At 33.7% G+C, this 16,730-nt stretch overlaps 1 long non-coding RNA gene across 5 annotated transcripts in view; it reads left to right on the forward strand.

Annotated features, from left to right (window-relative positions):
* Positions 1-16,730, forward strand: part of LOC308655173 — a 256,086-nt gene that overhangs the window by 31,088 nt on the left and 208,268 nt on the right. For all 5 annotated transcript variants that reach the window (XR_014023400.1, XR_014023401.1, XR_014023402.1 and 2 more), the window contains exon 3: positions 8,777-8,897. This is a non-coding gene — a long non-coding RNA (uncharacterized lncRNA). The remainder of the gene's footprint in view (positions 1-8,776; positions 8,898-16,730) is intronic.

Consider the following 16,730-nt stretch of genomic DNA (forward strand, 5'->3'; position numbering starts at 1 on the left):
GCGGGGTAGATCTCATATTTTATTTGAAAATGTCTACATTAAACTCTTATGCATATGGGATATATCACTGGAAATAGAATTCAGGATTGTCATTCTTTTCCTTTAAGCACTCCATGCATGTTAAATTACTTCTGTTTGCATTTTCTTCCTTTTATGAAATCAGCCACTATTATTATTGTTCTTTCACTGTATATATAGATTTTATTATCCCTGGGTGAAATATTTGTTGTTTCTGTTTTTCAAAAGCTTGACTATGACAGTCTCACTGTAGTTGTTTGTATTTAGCATGTTTTACACTAAGATTCTTGAATATTGAGTAGATTTTTAAACCAACTCTGGGATAATTTTTGATAATTATTGATAATTATTTAATAATTTTTGATAATTATTTCCTGAAATATGTTTTCTGCACATTTATTGTGTTACCTAGATTGCTAATAACTATGTGATACTTGTTTACAAGACACTGAGGCTCTGGTTATTAACTTTTTAATCTTTGTTCTCTGTGTTCTTTGTATTAGATAACTGATATTGACCTGTATTTACCCTAAGTAAATTTTTCTTCTGCAATCTCTTATCTGCTATTAAATTAGAGCCATAATTTTTAAATTTCAGATAGTACTTTTCAACTTTAGACTGTCCATTTGGGTATTTTTGTTGTTGTTGTTGTTGTTCCCATTCCCCATCTCTCACTATTTTTTTTTTTTTTTTTTTTAGTAGATGGACACAATGTCTTTATCTTATTTATTTTTATGTGGTGCTGAGGATCAAACCCAGGGCCTCACATGTGCTAGGCATGCACTCTACCACTGAGCCACAACCCCAGCTCCCCCCATCTCTTTTATTAAGTTTTTAAAGGGAATTGATTTAAGTCCTTATCTGCTAAATCCAACATCTGGCTTTTGGGGGATTTGTTCTGTTGGCTACTTTCTCTCTCTTGATGGTAATCACCTATTCTTATTGGATTGAGGTCTAGTAATTTGTAATCTTTGTAGAAATTGTATGTGCTACCTGAGTAGGGATCTTGTTCCTCAGTGTTCTGGAGGCTGAAAAGTATAAGGTAAAGATATAGGAAAATTTGGTGGCTAATAAGGGCCAACTTTCTGGTTCACAAATGACGCCATCTTGATGTGTCTGTATATAGTAGAAGGGACCTTTTTAATAAGGGAAACAATCTCATTCCTGAGAACTCTTCCCTCATGATCCAAATGCCCTCCAAATCCCCTGCTTCCTAATACCATTGTCTTAGGGGTTAGGATTTTAACATATAAAGTTGGGGGCAGGGGCATAAGCACTCAGACCATAACAGAGCTCTCATTTACATAAATAAGTAGCAAAGAATGGAAGGAATTTATACTCAATTTTCCAAACTTGTTTATAATACTAAATTGACATGGCAGATTATTAAAAATTATTCCTAATCCTTTATCTGCTGATAACTTTATCCTTTAGTTTTATTTGAAGCAAAGATTTGAAAAATACCTGACTTAGAGGACTTTTTATCAAGTCATTAGAATCATGTGCTTTCTCATTTGAGTGGAGGTAAATAAAGTAAATTTAAGAAAATTTAAGAAATTTAAGAAAATTTAAGACGCACTAAATTGTCTTATTAGTAGAGACTATCTTCATTATGTAGCAGATCAACCAAATTCTGACTACTCTTTGTCAATAAATCTACCTTTATTTTGAAATTCAAATAAATATATAACTGTGTATATGTTAGTTATCTCAGTTCATAATTATATTGGTAAAGGGATAAACAGGCAAGGTGTAAATCCAGCCATGAGATCTTTACTTGACAAAATAAGGTGAAACTACTTTCAATATTTTCTACAGATGTTCCTTTTGTTTTGTTCTCATGGAACTTATCCTAAAGAATTATGTATTCTTTGGCAGAAGTTAGGGGAATGGAGATGGTGTCATTAGAGAAAATTGACCATCCCTTTTGCAGTATATCTGAATAAATTATATAAGGCATCTGATTTCAGAATGTTTCATCACAGGTTACAATATCACATTTGTACAGCCAAATTTACGCTCTCAGTTATCTATGTCTACATACCTTCTCCTTTCCTCCAAGTTCTTTGTTATAAAAGTTTCTTCCTTTCACAATATAAATCTTTATTTATCCATTTGGGCTAGAAGACCCAGTATTTAATTCTGTAATTTCAAGTAAGTAATATTTATTTATTTAATGGGCACATAGATGCTTATTATTTTGAGAATCTTTCTATATGTTTAAAATATTACATAATTTTGAAATTTTTAATTGTGGTAAAAACATAGAATTTACTATTTTACAATTTCCACTGTACTCATGAATAGTAAATATATTCACATTGTTGTGTAACTTACATCCAGAACTGCTTTATTTTGATTAGTTGAAACTCTATACCCATGAAACAACTCCCACTTCTCTCTCCCCATTGTCCCTGAGCTCCATCTTTCTACTTGCCTCATCTATAAATTTTATGAGGTATGGCTACTTCATGTAAGTAAAATCATATATAGTATTTGTCTCTTTGTGACTAACTTATTTCATTTATCATAATATCCTCAAGTTTATTTTATGTAATAGCATATATATTTATATCACATTTTCTTTCTTTATTCATTGAGGGATACCGGGATTGATTCCATTTCTTTTGTGTATAATGCTGCCATGAATGTGTAAATATCTCTTTGAGGGCCTGCTTTCAACTCCTTTTGATATTTAGCCAAAAATGAGATTTTTTTTTTTTGAGGAATCATCACACTGTTTTCCACTGCAATTGCATCATTTTATATTCCCAACCTCAATTCACAAGAGTTCCAGTTTCTCCATATCCTCACCTACACTCATTCAGTTTTCTTTCTTTCTTTTTTGTTTTGATACTAGTCATGCTTAATGAGTTTGAGGTTAAAAATTAAAAATGAATAATATAGTCAATGTTTTATTTATAATTCTTAGCATTTTTAAAAATATGCTTAAAACCTATTCAATAATTAGCAAAATTTATATGGTGTGCATAAAATATTTCAGCTTAATGAGCAAAATTAGCAGAATGACTTTAAAAGACATGAAGAAGGAAGCATACTTCTAAGATTTTTCAAAATTCTGAATCATCACTGTTGCATGAATTTTAGTAGAATTTATTTTCTCTAACATATTAAAAGTAACTCACTGTTTAAGTGAATTTCTAATGTACTTACATTTTATCATATTAAGTATCCTATTGTGTTCATTTTACACAAGAGGAAACTGAGACAGAGTATTTAGCAAGAAAATGACAGAGGAAGAATTCATTTAATACTGACTAGAATTAACTTTAGAAAACCAAGAGTATCAAATAACCCTAGATATTTACAAATAACTTCTTTCATAACTATTATTAAATGTACATCTGGATAATTCTGGACATATTTTTTCATAATTCATTTTGATCCCAGATTTCAGACGCTTATTATTATTCATTATAAAAGCTAAATAGTTCTTTTTAAATGAACCCTATCTTGTTGTTTTCAAGAGATCCTGACTAGCTTTATTGGGCACTATAGATTTCTTAAACATATCCTGAAATTGTCAAATTCTTCTGTCTGAAAACACACCTACCCAGGATAGATAGGAACGTATAAGGGTTAGAGTCTGTTAGTCTTGTAGCATGAATGGAATAGAGAGGAGGAGTTTCAGATATTTCAAGAGAGTATTTGAAATGTAGGACCATAGAGGGGAAAGTATAAAGGATCAGTGAATTTGAGAAACCAATGATATGAAAGATAATGCAAGTGTGTGAAGGAATTAAAAGGTTGAAGTGAGAAAGTTTTTGTGCATTAATTTATAATTTTCAGGTGTACATTAGAATATCTAGTGTAACTGGGGAATAATAACTGAAACTAGAGAGTCAATTTATTAGATTAATTATTTTGATGACTTGAGCTAAAAAGAATTTTAGAATGATAACCCAAAATGTTTAAGTAATTTAAACATTATTGCAACATTTCCCAGCTTACTTATAAAGAACTATCGAATTTAATGTTGCAAACAGAAATATTTATCTTGTGTGGACCTATCAGTATATTTTCATTAAAAAAATCAATAAATTAATAACATGTTAATTAAAGTGTAAGTCCAATACCAAAGATAAAAATTCCACAACTACTTATTTTCACTGTTTTTTTAAGAGGTCCTTGGTGAATGAGTTAAAAGCATACTGTCTAAGCTTTAAGATACATTTTTTATTATCAACTTTTATTTTCACATAATTTTCAGAAAAAGAATTCATAATATTATGTTATAATCTTCATTTTTTCATAATGAAAGAGTAACATTAGCATACTCCTTAGGTTTTTCTGCTTCTAAGCTCTTCAAAGTTTATTAATTCTATTTGAATAAGTTAGTTAGACCTTATCAAGTATTACTTTATTTTGAGATTGAGTTCATAGATGTTTATGAGACTACTAATTTTATTGGTTTAACAATATAAAATATAAATTGACATTGAGAGACTTAGAAATTTTAAATTTAATATTACAATTTTATCCCTTGTCTTCTCTCAAATCTTTCTCCCTAGAGTGTTATATATGGATGCTTTGTTGTTGTTACATTTGACCTGTAGAGGTCACTATTAACAGACAAATGAAAAACCTTTTGAAATTACACATTAAGAGCTAAATTTTATTTCCATGCAAAGAAAAGGGAAATTGCATGGAAATGAAGGGAGACCCGCATTGCTATACAAAATTACATATAAGAGGTTGTGAGGGGAATGGGAAAATAAACAAGGAGAGAAATGAATTACAGTAGATGGGGTAGAGAGAGAAGATGGGAGGGGAGGGGAGGGGGGATAGTAGAGGATAGGAAAGGTAGCAGAATACAACAGTTACTAATAGGGCATTATGTAAAATTGTGGATGTGTAACCGACGTGATTCTGCAATCTGCATTTGGGGTAAAAATTGGGAGTTCATAACCCACTTGAATCTAATGTATGAAATATGATATGTCAAGAGCTTTGTAATGTTGTGAACAACCAATAAAAAAAAAAGCTAAATTTTAATTTCCGTCTACCTCAAATCACTAGATAATTCATCGCACTATGCCATATTAAGGCGTTATATAATGTAAAATAACTTGAATATTTTAATTTTTCGTAAAATTTAATGGAAAAATTACATATTACTCCTTGAACCGATTAGCCAAATCATCTGACTTCCTACATTTCCCATCTCTAGTTTATAGGCAAATTGACAGAGAGACCACACTAATTTAAGTTCTAATGTTTCCTAATTAATTACCTTCCCTAATATTTAATAAAGATTCTATAACAGAGGAAGGGAAACCAGACCTTTTTTGAATTCTTTGAGTATGAGCTATATCTTAGTATGAATACAATCCATTAAAAAATAAAGAGGAGATAATCCTTGTAAAAAGTAATATAAAGTAATATTTTTTTTCATTTTTTTCCAGTTAGATGGATAATAGAAGAGTATATATAGGGAAAGGGACAGGACTGTTTAGTAGAGGAACCACCCTTATCATGTATGCCAGTAGAAAGAACTCCCTCAAATGAAGGGAATCTGTTATTTTTTGTAAATTCTCTTCTGCTTCCATAAACACAGCCGTAATCAATTAAAGACCCACTTGTGAAGGAGCCATTGTTTGTAGTTCATTCAGACATTGCTGAGTTGTCTTTTAGACTACCCGTGCGGAAACCCTGGTAAGGTGATGAGAAAGTTCAAAGCACCTAACTTTTCAATGTGGATTTTGTTCTTGGGACTTCACTGTATCTTTTTATTCATTAAAAAAATCGGAGTGTAGCATACATGTTGATTTTTGGTTCTGGAAAGGGAAAGAGTTTAAGAATATAACAAATGTATGAAAATTCTCTGAAGAAATAATCCTTGTGACTTTCACGTAGTAATGCCTTATTTGAGTTTAAGCAGAATCTGTGTTAAAAATGTTTGCTATGAAAATAAATAATGTAACTTTATCATAAGTCTCTTGGTAGAAAGTGAGAGTACTTTTTTCAACACTAATGAATCATTCCATAATTTTTCTCATGATTGTCATTTTGTTTTTGTTAACAATATTTTTCCTACACTCTTAACTTGAGTAAAGCTATATTATTGGCACTGAAATTGTCGTGTTCGATTGTGGTTGCTGGATTTGGGAGACTGGTGAGCTTTACTAAAAAGGCAAATGTAATATTTTCAGATACAAATTTGATATTAATTATTTAAATAATTAACAAGATAAAAATGCATCAACACCAAGTATTTAATCTTACTTATATGTACTTAACAAGCAAATTCTCCCTCCCAAACATAAGAAATAAAAGTTACTTAGTAATAACAGTAAACCCTTATGGGCTTGTCTAGGTAGAAATTGTTCAGATTTCTTCCTTGATGCCTAAAGAATAATCTGAAGTAGACTTGGAGGAAGTTATATTCAACCACAGTTAGCTGAATATTTAAGCCAAAAATAAGTGTTTGGAATGGAAATTAATGAATGAAGTGACCCAAAAGAATGTTTTCTTTCCTAAGACTCCTTTGTTTCTCCAGATCAAATAAAGATAATAACTTTCTTTGGAACTACAAATCAATAAAATTGCCGTGTCTTGTCACTGTTATGAAAGCACATAGGCCTCTTTCTTTCCCTTGAGTGACTTATCTGGGGAGGTTAGAAGGAAGAGCTAGTACCCAGACTAGCCACTATACAGATGACTCAGGACACCTTCACTAAATCCATTCATTACCTTGGCCCTAGTGGGAGTTACAAGCAAAGCCTGCCAATTAGATGTTGGTAATGTGGACTCTGCTTTAGGGAATTGGGTAAGACTGCCAGAATTCATTCCTGAACTTTAGTAGCCACAAAAGAGTATTTTTCTGTCGTCTGAAACTGGTTCAAAACCAGGTCCCAAAAGGACAAGCTTCCTTTTGTGCACCATCTACCCTCAAGTCCAGTGACTAATGTCACATCAGGTTTTTCCCAAGATCACAGGAAACATCTGACGAAGGAAAAGAGAAGGGAAAAAGCCATTTTTTTTAGTTGACTAGCCTATTTTACTCTGTTTTCTGATTTTCCAACATTCCTTTTGGAAAACAATTACATAGTGGTTTACCATATTAAATTATAGATTAACTCTGTAAGTGTCAGAGTCAGAAAATAAAGCTTTCCCCAAATCTTTAGATGTTCAACATAATAATTAGTTCATATTCAGGACTACTTCCCTTTTCCTTGGGAAAAGAAAGAAAATTCCAAAATTCTATTCTGATGCTGTATTGGCATCATTCTTCTGATAAAAAAGCATAAAGATAAATACTTTCCTTTCAAGTTTATTGGTGCTATTTTTGCTTATTTTACTTTTACACTAAAGTGTAAGGTCAATTTGAATGCTTAGGTGATGTTTTGAATTTTTTCAGGAGCAGAGGTAAATTTTAAGGATCTATAAATAATTATTAGTAGAATGAAAAATCTTGGAAAATTTCTGTGTTATTTTGTAGAAAATGTCAGAGAATATAAACAATAGGAAATTTAGATAACTGCTAGTCTTTTCCTGTAGATCCTAACCAGAAAGATTTGACTCTGCATCTCTGTATCAAGGTGTTTCTCTTCTTTTGGCTTCTAGTCCTAATTTAGCTTTAGAAATTATTTTTAATGTACTTCAGACAGGAGCTCTCTGTCTAGGTCTTGAATTCATGTACTGTATCTTTGTTTTGTATTCTTGTACAAATATATTTTATTGGGAACCTACTTTAAATTCTTGTTAAACATCTGAGCTTATTCACATGAATGCATTCAAGTGCTGTGAATATAGGGGCAAAAGCTAGAACAGAGGAGCCTATGTCTTATACTCAGGGCAACAGCTCACTGGGGAAAGAGGTTTTCTCCATCATCTGTCTGCCTGTATACATGCTGCATATACATACTCCTTTTTTCTGCGATGTGCACAAACAGATGCACATGCACACATCCCTATGATTTAAGGGAAAAAAACACAGTCATAAAACTTAGGAGTTGATAGTAAGCAAGTAAGGCTCAGATAGTACTCTTCAGAGCTTGAATGAATTGCTACAGTTTTCACCAAGTAACTGGCTGGCCTTCTCAGGCAGGCTCCAAATTCCTGCTGAAATTAAGACTTTCTTTCCTGGACTAGGCCTGGCATTCCTGGGAAACAATGGACCTTTTCAAATAGGCTCTGAAATTTCACAGGTGAAGGGAGAGGGGCAGTCATTTGATCCCACCCACAAGAAGCCTGTTAGTATTTTAAAAAGTGAAGACAGAGCCTATCATGAAAATGCAGGCAAAGCTGGCTATTGACTAAGAGCTGCAGTCTAGACCCACAGTTCTCCCCATGCCTGTGAAATGTAAATCAATTGCAATGTTCTGTATTTGACTCACATTGCAGCTCCTTTTCTATATTTTCTTAAGAGCAGACTACAGAACCATAGACACTTGGTTTAACTTTGTGTCATGTGTTATAGAAGAGCTATATTCAAGTTTACTTTAATTAGGATTTGACAGTAGACTCTATAAAGGAAGCATTTATTGATGTGTATGTATATGTAATATCAGTTTAGAAGAGAAGCAAAGTAAAAATATTATGTAGGCACATAAAAACACATATTATTGAATTTATAATCTAAAATAATGATTTTACTTTGCATCTCATCCAAACTGTTCATTACATTTTTTTGTTGTTGTTGTTTTGTTTTTATTTTTTGTCTGTCTGATTCTGTGCTAGGGATTGAACTCGGGCCCTCTAAGTTATATTCTAATCCCTTTTTATTTTGAGACAGTGTCTTGCTAAGTTTCCCGCAGTGGCCTTGAACTTGTGATCCTCCTACATCAGAATCCCAAATTGCTGTGATTGCCATAATGGATATGTTTCAAGACCCTCCGTAGATCCCATTAATGAAGGTTCATGCCAAACTTGATATATACTATGCTTTTTTCCTATGCATTACATACTATGATGAAGTTTAATTTATAGATTAGGTACAATAAGAGGTTAACAACAATGGCTAATAATAAAATAGGATATTTATAAAAGTAAACTATGATTTTACTATAGTAAAATCATCAACATCACTACTTCTGCACTTTGGGGCCAGTATTAAATAAAATAAGATCTACTTAAATGCAAGCCCTGTAATACTATGACAGTCAATCTGATGATAACTAAGATGCTTACTAAGTGACTAATGGGTAGATAAATGTGTAAATGTGGATAGGCTGGATAAAGGAATGATTCATGTCCAGGGTGGGATGTAGTGGGACTACAAGAGATTTTTCATGAATCTACTCCCAACAGTGCACAATTTAAAACTTATGAATTATTTCTGGAATTTTCCATTTAATATTTTCAGACTGTGGTTGACTGCTGGTAACTGAAACATCAGAAAGCCAAACTGTGAATAAAGGGAAACTACTGTATTTTAGCTCTCTACTCAGTCAGAGGACCCATAACTTTCCAGAATCAGTGGCTAAATACAAGACTATATAAAAAATAGCAAAGTTTCAGGTGCCATTTATTAAAAAGTGTAAGATTTACAGATTCTTATAACCTGTACATACAATTAGAGAATCAAATGTTTATATAATATTTTAGTTAATCCACTTATCTAATGTCACCTGTAAAATCTAATTTATCATTCAGCTCATTAATAAATATCTGTTGTTTATTTGTAATCAAGATAGATAGTTCCTATCTAGACAGAGGCTTTTGGATTAAATGGTGGGAAACCATCCATGGCCAACTACCTACCATATAGTAAATTTGAAACCAACTCAAATTGTGATTACATTTTCTATGATGAATCATATTAGAAGAAATTAACATGTAACATTCACTGTCCTTTTCCCTTAAGTAGGTAGTATTCTAAATAGTCTTCTTTTTTCAGTAATTCTTTCCTTTATCTCTGCTTCCTCCTTCTTTTCCTCCCTCCCCTGCTCCCTTCATTGTTTCCTTTCTTCCTTGTCACATGTATATAAAGAGGGAATATAAAGTAAGTAGGCTTTATAATTCAGAAAATACTAATAAAAATTGCTTTTTAGTGATTAATCTGTGCAGATAATTGCAGAACTATTTGTTTAATTATAAAATTATTTATAAACTAAAATTAATCTATTTGTATTTGGCCAGATTTATTATTCTTCTAGATAAATGGGTATTATTAAATATACTACTAATAACAGAAGTAGCTACTAGCTAATACTTTTGTAATTTTTTACTTTATGAGGGAAGCTTTGTTATCTATACTTTCCAGGTAAAAAATTCAGTGTCTACTAAGTTTAACCTAAACAAGTACAGATTACTCAACTAACTACAAATGGTGAAGTAAGGATTTAAATTCATGTTTTTCTTATTTTGAATTGCTTCACTATTATACCCTGCCATATCCCACCTAATACCAGGCCCTAGCCTTTGGCTAGCTTTCCTTGTTGATCCAAGTGTAGATTCTATTCTGTGTGTCATGAGGAATATAGGAAAAAAATAAATAAAACACAGTTATCTCTTTATAAGGAGGTTATAGTTCATCAGGGGACTTAAGAAATGTATAACACATACATAGATATGTTTAAATTTTTACTAAAGTGATAATATAATAGCATCTAAATTTTTTACTGAAGTAACAGTATAATAGCTTTGAATGAAAATGAGATAGACCTTACCTGTTGCCCCCTTTCTCAAATATACAAAAGAAAATCTAGAAACCCAGTTCTCTGATTTTTGAGTCCCTCAGGTAGTTCAAGGACATTTGAAAAACATCAGCATATACAGATGGTTAAATGCATTATCTGAAGAAAATGTTGCCGTAAAACTTAAGAAGAATACTGATGTGGTCTTAGAGTAGACTTCAATGAAACCATTAAGATAGCTTTATATGAGTTTCCTGAAATTGATGGATTGCAACTTGGAGTCAGACACTTGCTCAGTTTATCTAAAGTGTAAGAAAAGGGATGAAAATGAATGAATATCTGCTTAGTATATAGCCAGGGCAGTTTTTTGTTGTTTTTTTTTATAATTAATTTTTAAAATTTATTTATGTATTCTAATTTGTTATACATGACAACAGAATGCACTTCAATTCATAGTACACATATAGAGCACAATTTTTCATGTCTCTGATTGTACTTAAAGATCAGCTTAAAGATCACTAGATAAGAACCTGATAGTAGAGTCACACCATTCCAGTCTTCATACTTATACTCAGGGTAATGATGTCCATTTCATTGCACCATCTTTCCTACCCCATGCCTCCTTTCTTCCCTTTTCTCAGCTTTACCATATCTAAAGTTCCTCCATTCTTCCCATTCCCCCACCCACCATTATGGATCAGCATCTACATATCAGAGAAAACATTTGGACTTTGGATTTTTAGGAGTGGCTTACTTCACTTAGCATGATATTCTCCAACTCCATCCATTTACCTGCAAATACCATGATGTTATGCCTCTTCTCTGAGACTAGTCTGGTCTCCAAGAGACCTTTGTTGTATTAAAGGATATGTAAGTGGACCAAAGCACGCCCGACCAGGATGAGCCAAGAGAGGTAAAGGTCCATTGGCAGCCCACACCCAGCCCTCCTTCACCAGAGGACAATCAGATGCTCCAGGGAGACTAGTGGAAGCAGGATCTCGGATTTAATGAGGAAGTACACAGAGCTTATATACTGCACAGGAGCCAATCAGAATAAAGGTCAGAGGGGTGGAGCAAGTTCACGTGTACACCCATCCCATAGTCCATAAGGGAAGGCACCAGCTGTCCACGAGGGCAGAAGAGTCCTGGACCTATCCTGGAGGTGGTCCGCCTCTTCCATCACCGCCTACAGCACCACCTCCTGGCTGATCGCCAGGAGCCATCCTAGCCACATGGGCGGCCCCAAGACTGGGAAGCGGGCAGCCATGCCCTACAGACCACATATGAGCCACTGTAAGAAAGAGAGCTGGACAGAAGCCATTTTAAGGCCTAACCAAGAAAATAAACAAGAATTATTGAAGGAACTCCAATAGTCTCCAGTAGTGTGAGATTATGTGAAAGAGATCTCCAAGGAAATTGGGCACTGAATAGTGACCATCCAGTCAGGAGAATAAAATTCCATAGTTCTAGAAACCTCCAAATCTAATTCTCATAAGAAAGTAAAATTTATCCACATGTCAGATACAAAGAATATGGCACAATCAGCCAGGGAAAAATTATTTTATTTTACTTATGTTCATTTTGATCCCCCAAGAGTTTTGAGAAAGCAGCTAGCCATGGAAGGAGAAGGTTAGACAACAGGAAAAAAGACAGAAGACAAAGAACCATTCTCTCTATGTTGAGTCAGGCAACTGTAGACCTTGACCTTGGCAGAGAAAAATCTTAATTTGAATAGTCATTGAAACATTGATTAATAGATTATATTGTATATATTATATTTTTTAATTGGAAACAACGTTCTGTGATGTGAGGGGTCATAATGTTGCTATTACCTGAGAGGAAGCTAGAAAGCAATGAAATCTAGCCAATTTTCCATCCAGGGGCAGGAAAGATTACTCATATTGATTAAATTTAAAAGTGATATTGGAGATAAAACAGAAATGTGATTTAAAATTACCCTACAAGACTTGTGTTCAACATACTAATTGTGTTTCTTATAAAAAATTCACAAATGTTGTGTGATAATCACTGCTAATGCGTGGAATTACTGCTCTTGTATCTGAGGTAAGGAGCAATGTCCAGCTTAAAGATCACTAGATAAGAACCCAATGGAGCATTATCTTATTCTGAGTAAAAATGCAGTAATGCTTTGTGAAATGCCTTTTACATCGAATGCCATAATACAAATCAAATTTAGTAGTGTTTCAGACATTTTTGTAACACATATACATACTATGTATGTGGTTTACTTAAGAATTTTCATCATATCTAACTTGTAAATATATTTATTATCTCTTTCTTATTTATGTATTTTTCTGGCAGCACCTTAACATGGAACTTTTTTGTCTTGATTATAAGATATACATAGACTTACAATAAAATAGGTTACAAGTAATTATATATGTATGTGTATATATATATATATATATATATAAATTTATATAAATTACATATATATAATTTATTTTAGTGAATAGAATACATATGTGCATGGAGGTTCCTTAGAAAACTAGGAATGGAACCACCGTTTAACCCAGAAATCCCACTCCTCAGTTTATACCAGAGGACTTAAAATCAGCATACTACAGTGACACAGCCATATCAATGTTTTTAGCAGCTCAACTCACAATAGCTAAACTATGGAACCAACCTAGATGCCTTTCAACAGATGAATGGATAAAGAAAATATGGTACATATATACAATGGAATATTACTCAGCTTAAAGAAGAATGAAATTATGGCATTTACAGGTAAATGGATGGAGCTAGAGAATATCATGCTAAGTGAAATAAGCCAATCCCAAAAAACAAAAAGTGGAATGTTTTCTCTGGTAAGTGGATGTTGATCCATAGTGGGGTGGAGGATAGGGAAGAATGAATGAACTTTGGTTTGTATAGAGGGGACTGAGGGGAAGGGTGGGGCTGTGGGGATGAAAGGACAGTTGAATCAGACAGACATTATTTCCCTATATATGTGTGTGATTATACTACTGTACCATGTATAGACAGAGGAATGAGAAATTGTGCTCCATTTGTGCACAATATGTCAAAATCCATTCTACTGTAAAAGAAAAAAAGGGAGGGAGGGAAGGAAGAAGGGAGGGAGAAGAAAAGAAATGACAGATAATTGATCAACAAATATATGAAAAAATATTCAACATCTCTAGCAATTAGAGAAATGCAAATTAAAAGTACACTGAGATTTTATCCCACTCCATCAGAATGGCAATTATTAAGAATAAAAGTAACAATAAATGTTGGCAAGGATGTGGGAAAAAAAGGTACAATCATAGATTGCTCGTGGGACTGCATATTGGTGCAAGTAACTATGGAAAGCCGTTGGAGAATCCTCAGAAAACCTGGAATGGAACCACCATTTGGCCCAGCTATCCCACTACTCGGCATATACTTAAAGGACTTAAAATCAGCATACTATAGTGATGCAGCCACAATAATGTTTATAGCACCTCAGTTCACAATAGCTAAGCTATAGAACCAACTTACGTGCCCTTCAGCCAATGAATGAATGGATAAAGAAATGTGGTACATATACACAATGGAATATTACTCAGCTATAAAGAAGAAGAATGAATCTTTGGTATTTTCTGACAAATGGATGGAACTGGTGACTATCATGCTAAGTAGAATGAGCCAATCCCCTCAAACCAGAGACTGAATGTTCTCTCTGATATGTGTATGCTGACTTACAATAGGTGGGGTGGGGAGAGAAGGGAATGTTCACTGGATTGGACAGGGGGGATTGGGGAGAGGGAAGGCAGGGAGAATGGGAATGGGAAAGACATTAAAATGAATCAGACATACCTTTCCTCTGTTCATATATTAATACATCACCAGTGTAAGTCCACATAATGTACAACCACAAAAATTGGAGGTTATATTCCATGTATATATGATATGTCAAATGCATTCTACTGCCATGTATAACTAACAAGAACAAATTTTAAAAAATAAAAACTTAAAAAAATAATGAAATTATGGCATTTTCAGGTGAATGGATGGAGCTGGAAAATATCATGCTAAGCTAAAGGAGCCAATCCCAAAAAGCCAAAGGCTGAATTTTTTCTGTTATATGTGGATGCTAATTCACAATAAGGGTGAGAGTGCACTAGGGAAGAATAAAAGTACTTTGGATTAGCAGAGGGAAGTGAAGGGAGAGGAAGGGGTATGGGGGTAGTAAGGATAATAAAATAAATTAGAGATTAATACCTTATATGCTTATATGACTAGATGACCAGTGTGATTCTACATCATGTATAACTAGAAGGATAAGTTACGCACTATTTATGTATGATGTGTCAGAATGCATTCTACTGTCATGTATAACTAATTAGAACAAATAAGAATAAAGCTACCATATGATCCAGTTTTTAAAAAAAAAATGTGTGAATGTGTGGCTGACAAATGTGGGGAGGGATCTGGGTCTTAGGAGATGGAGGGAAAGTTCTAAGACCACCCTGCAATCCAAGCTTAGCCCACAGATAGGACTCCTTGAAGGAGAAATATAATTCAAGCCAGATCAGAGATTTCCCAGACCTGGGAATGTATAATAATTAAGAGCAGAGCCCACTGACCATAAACTCTATAAAACTAGTTCCAGTTAGGACTTGTTAGGCCAAGATGACTATGAAGTGCCCTTAAGTCATTAACTAATATAGTCTGTCTATCCAGAGCCAAGAGTTGATACTTGGTTAGGACCTTCTAATAATCTCCCCCCTACTCCAATAAAAGCTGGGAACGAAGGAGTAAGTTGTGCTCTCCTTTGATAAGACCCACTCTCCCTTTAGAGTCTCTTTTACCCTTCTCTTTTCCCTTCATACAAACTTTGCTATCCTTTAAACAAAGAATAAATACATGCACATACATAAATAAATATGAATATATATACACATCCAGCTCTGTGTGTGTGTGTGTAGCTGGGTATGCCTAGGATTATGTGTAAGAATATGCATATAGTTAATTTAATTCTTCTAATAATCTTACAACATTCATGCTATTATTTTCTATATTTTACACATGAAGAAACAGACATAGAATGTTTAAGTAACTTGGTCACAGTTACGCTGCTGGTAAGTGGCAGAGACAGGAGTTGAACCCAGCAATGTAGCATCATGGTTAGTTCTCTCAAATATGTACTCTATTCTGTGTACATGCTATTTGTACTATCTAAAGAGTGCCACCAGGTGATCTATGCACTAATAACATAGGAAAGAATGTAAATGCCATTGTTTACGTAAGCAAGGATTAATGGTTCATCCAGGAAGTAGGAATTTGAAAGTACGTGTAAGAATGTCTGAGTTCCCACAAATAGGAGAGGATTGTTTCTCACTTGCCTCAAGTGAAATGAGAAGTTCATCCAGAATACAAGTCGAACTTCATAAGTGCTCATAGCAGCTTGATGAGCAAAGACTGATCTGATGAACATCTAAAAAAGCTAAACAGAAAAGTATGACTGAAGCAGTTTGTGGAAGCCTAGGAGGCATTACAGGTGGAAAGTGGTGGTATTCCCACCATGATTACACTAAAGTTACATGTTTCCTCTGTCCCAGATGTGGGTTACATAAAAAAAGAGAGCTAGAGTTTTCTTATACCCACTTTAAAGAGTTCTGCTTAACAGGGAAAGGATATTATAACAGAAGATATGGATAATATTGACAGGAATTATAAGTAACACCCAATATAAATGTACTGCATTCATCAAGGGAACTAAAGGTGAAAGACCTCTGTGATTGGAGATGTTCAGACAATCCACAAAGTACCCATGAAACTAGCAGCTTAAATATCTAAGGTTAGTGAAAATCAATGCTAAATTACACTGGTACTAGTCACAGAACAACTTTCTTGTCACTTTTCCCAGAGGAGTCAGATATTGTGGTTAGCCACCCCCTTTACTCACTCTAAGGTGGTACTAGTAATACAGGGTTTCTTTCAGTTCCTCAAACATGTCAAGCATATCTCTGCTTCAGAATTTTTGTATTCTCTGCTGGTATACTCTTCCCTATGATGGGTACCAAGCTAGCTCCCTTTAGTCAGTTATTTATTAAATAATATCCCTTCAGAGAGGCCTTCTTAGTCTGTACCACTGTGATCAAA

The sequence above is a fragment of the Spermophilus citellus genome, assembly GCF_964194105.1.
Source record: "Spermophilus citellus genome assembly, chromosome: 9".
NCBI lineage: Eukaryota > Metazoa > Chordata > Mammalia > Rodentia > Sciuridae > Spermophilus > Spermophilus citellus.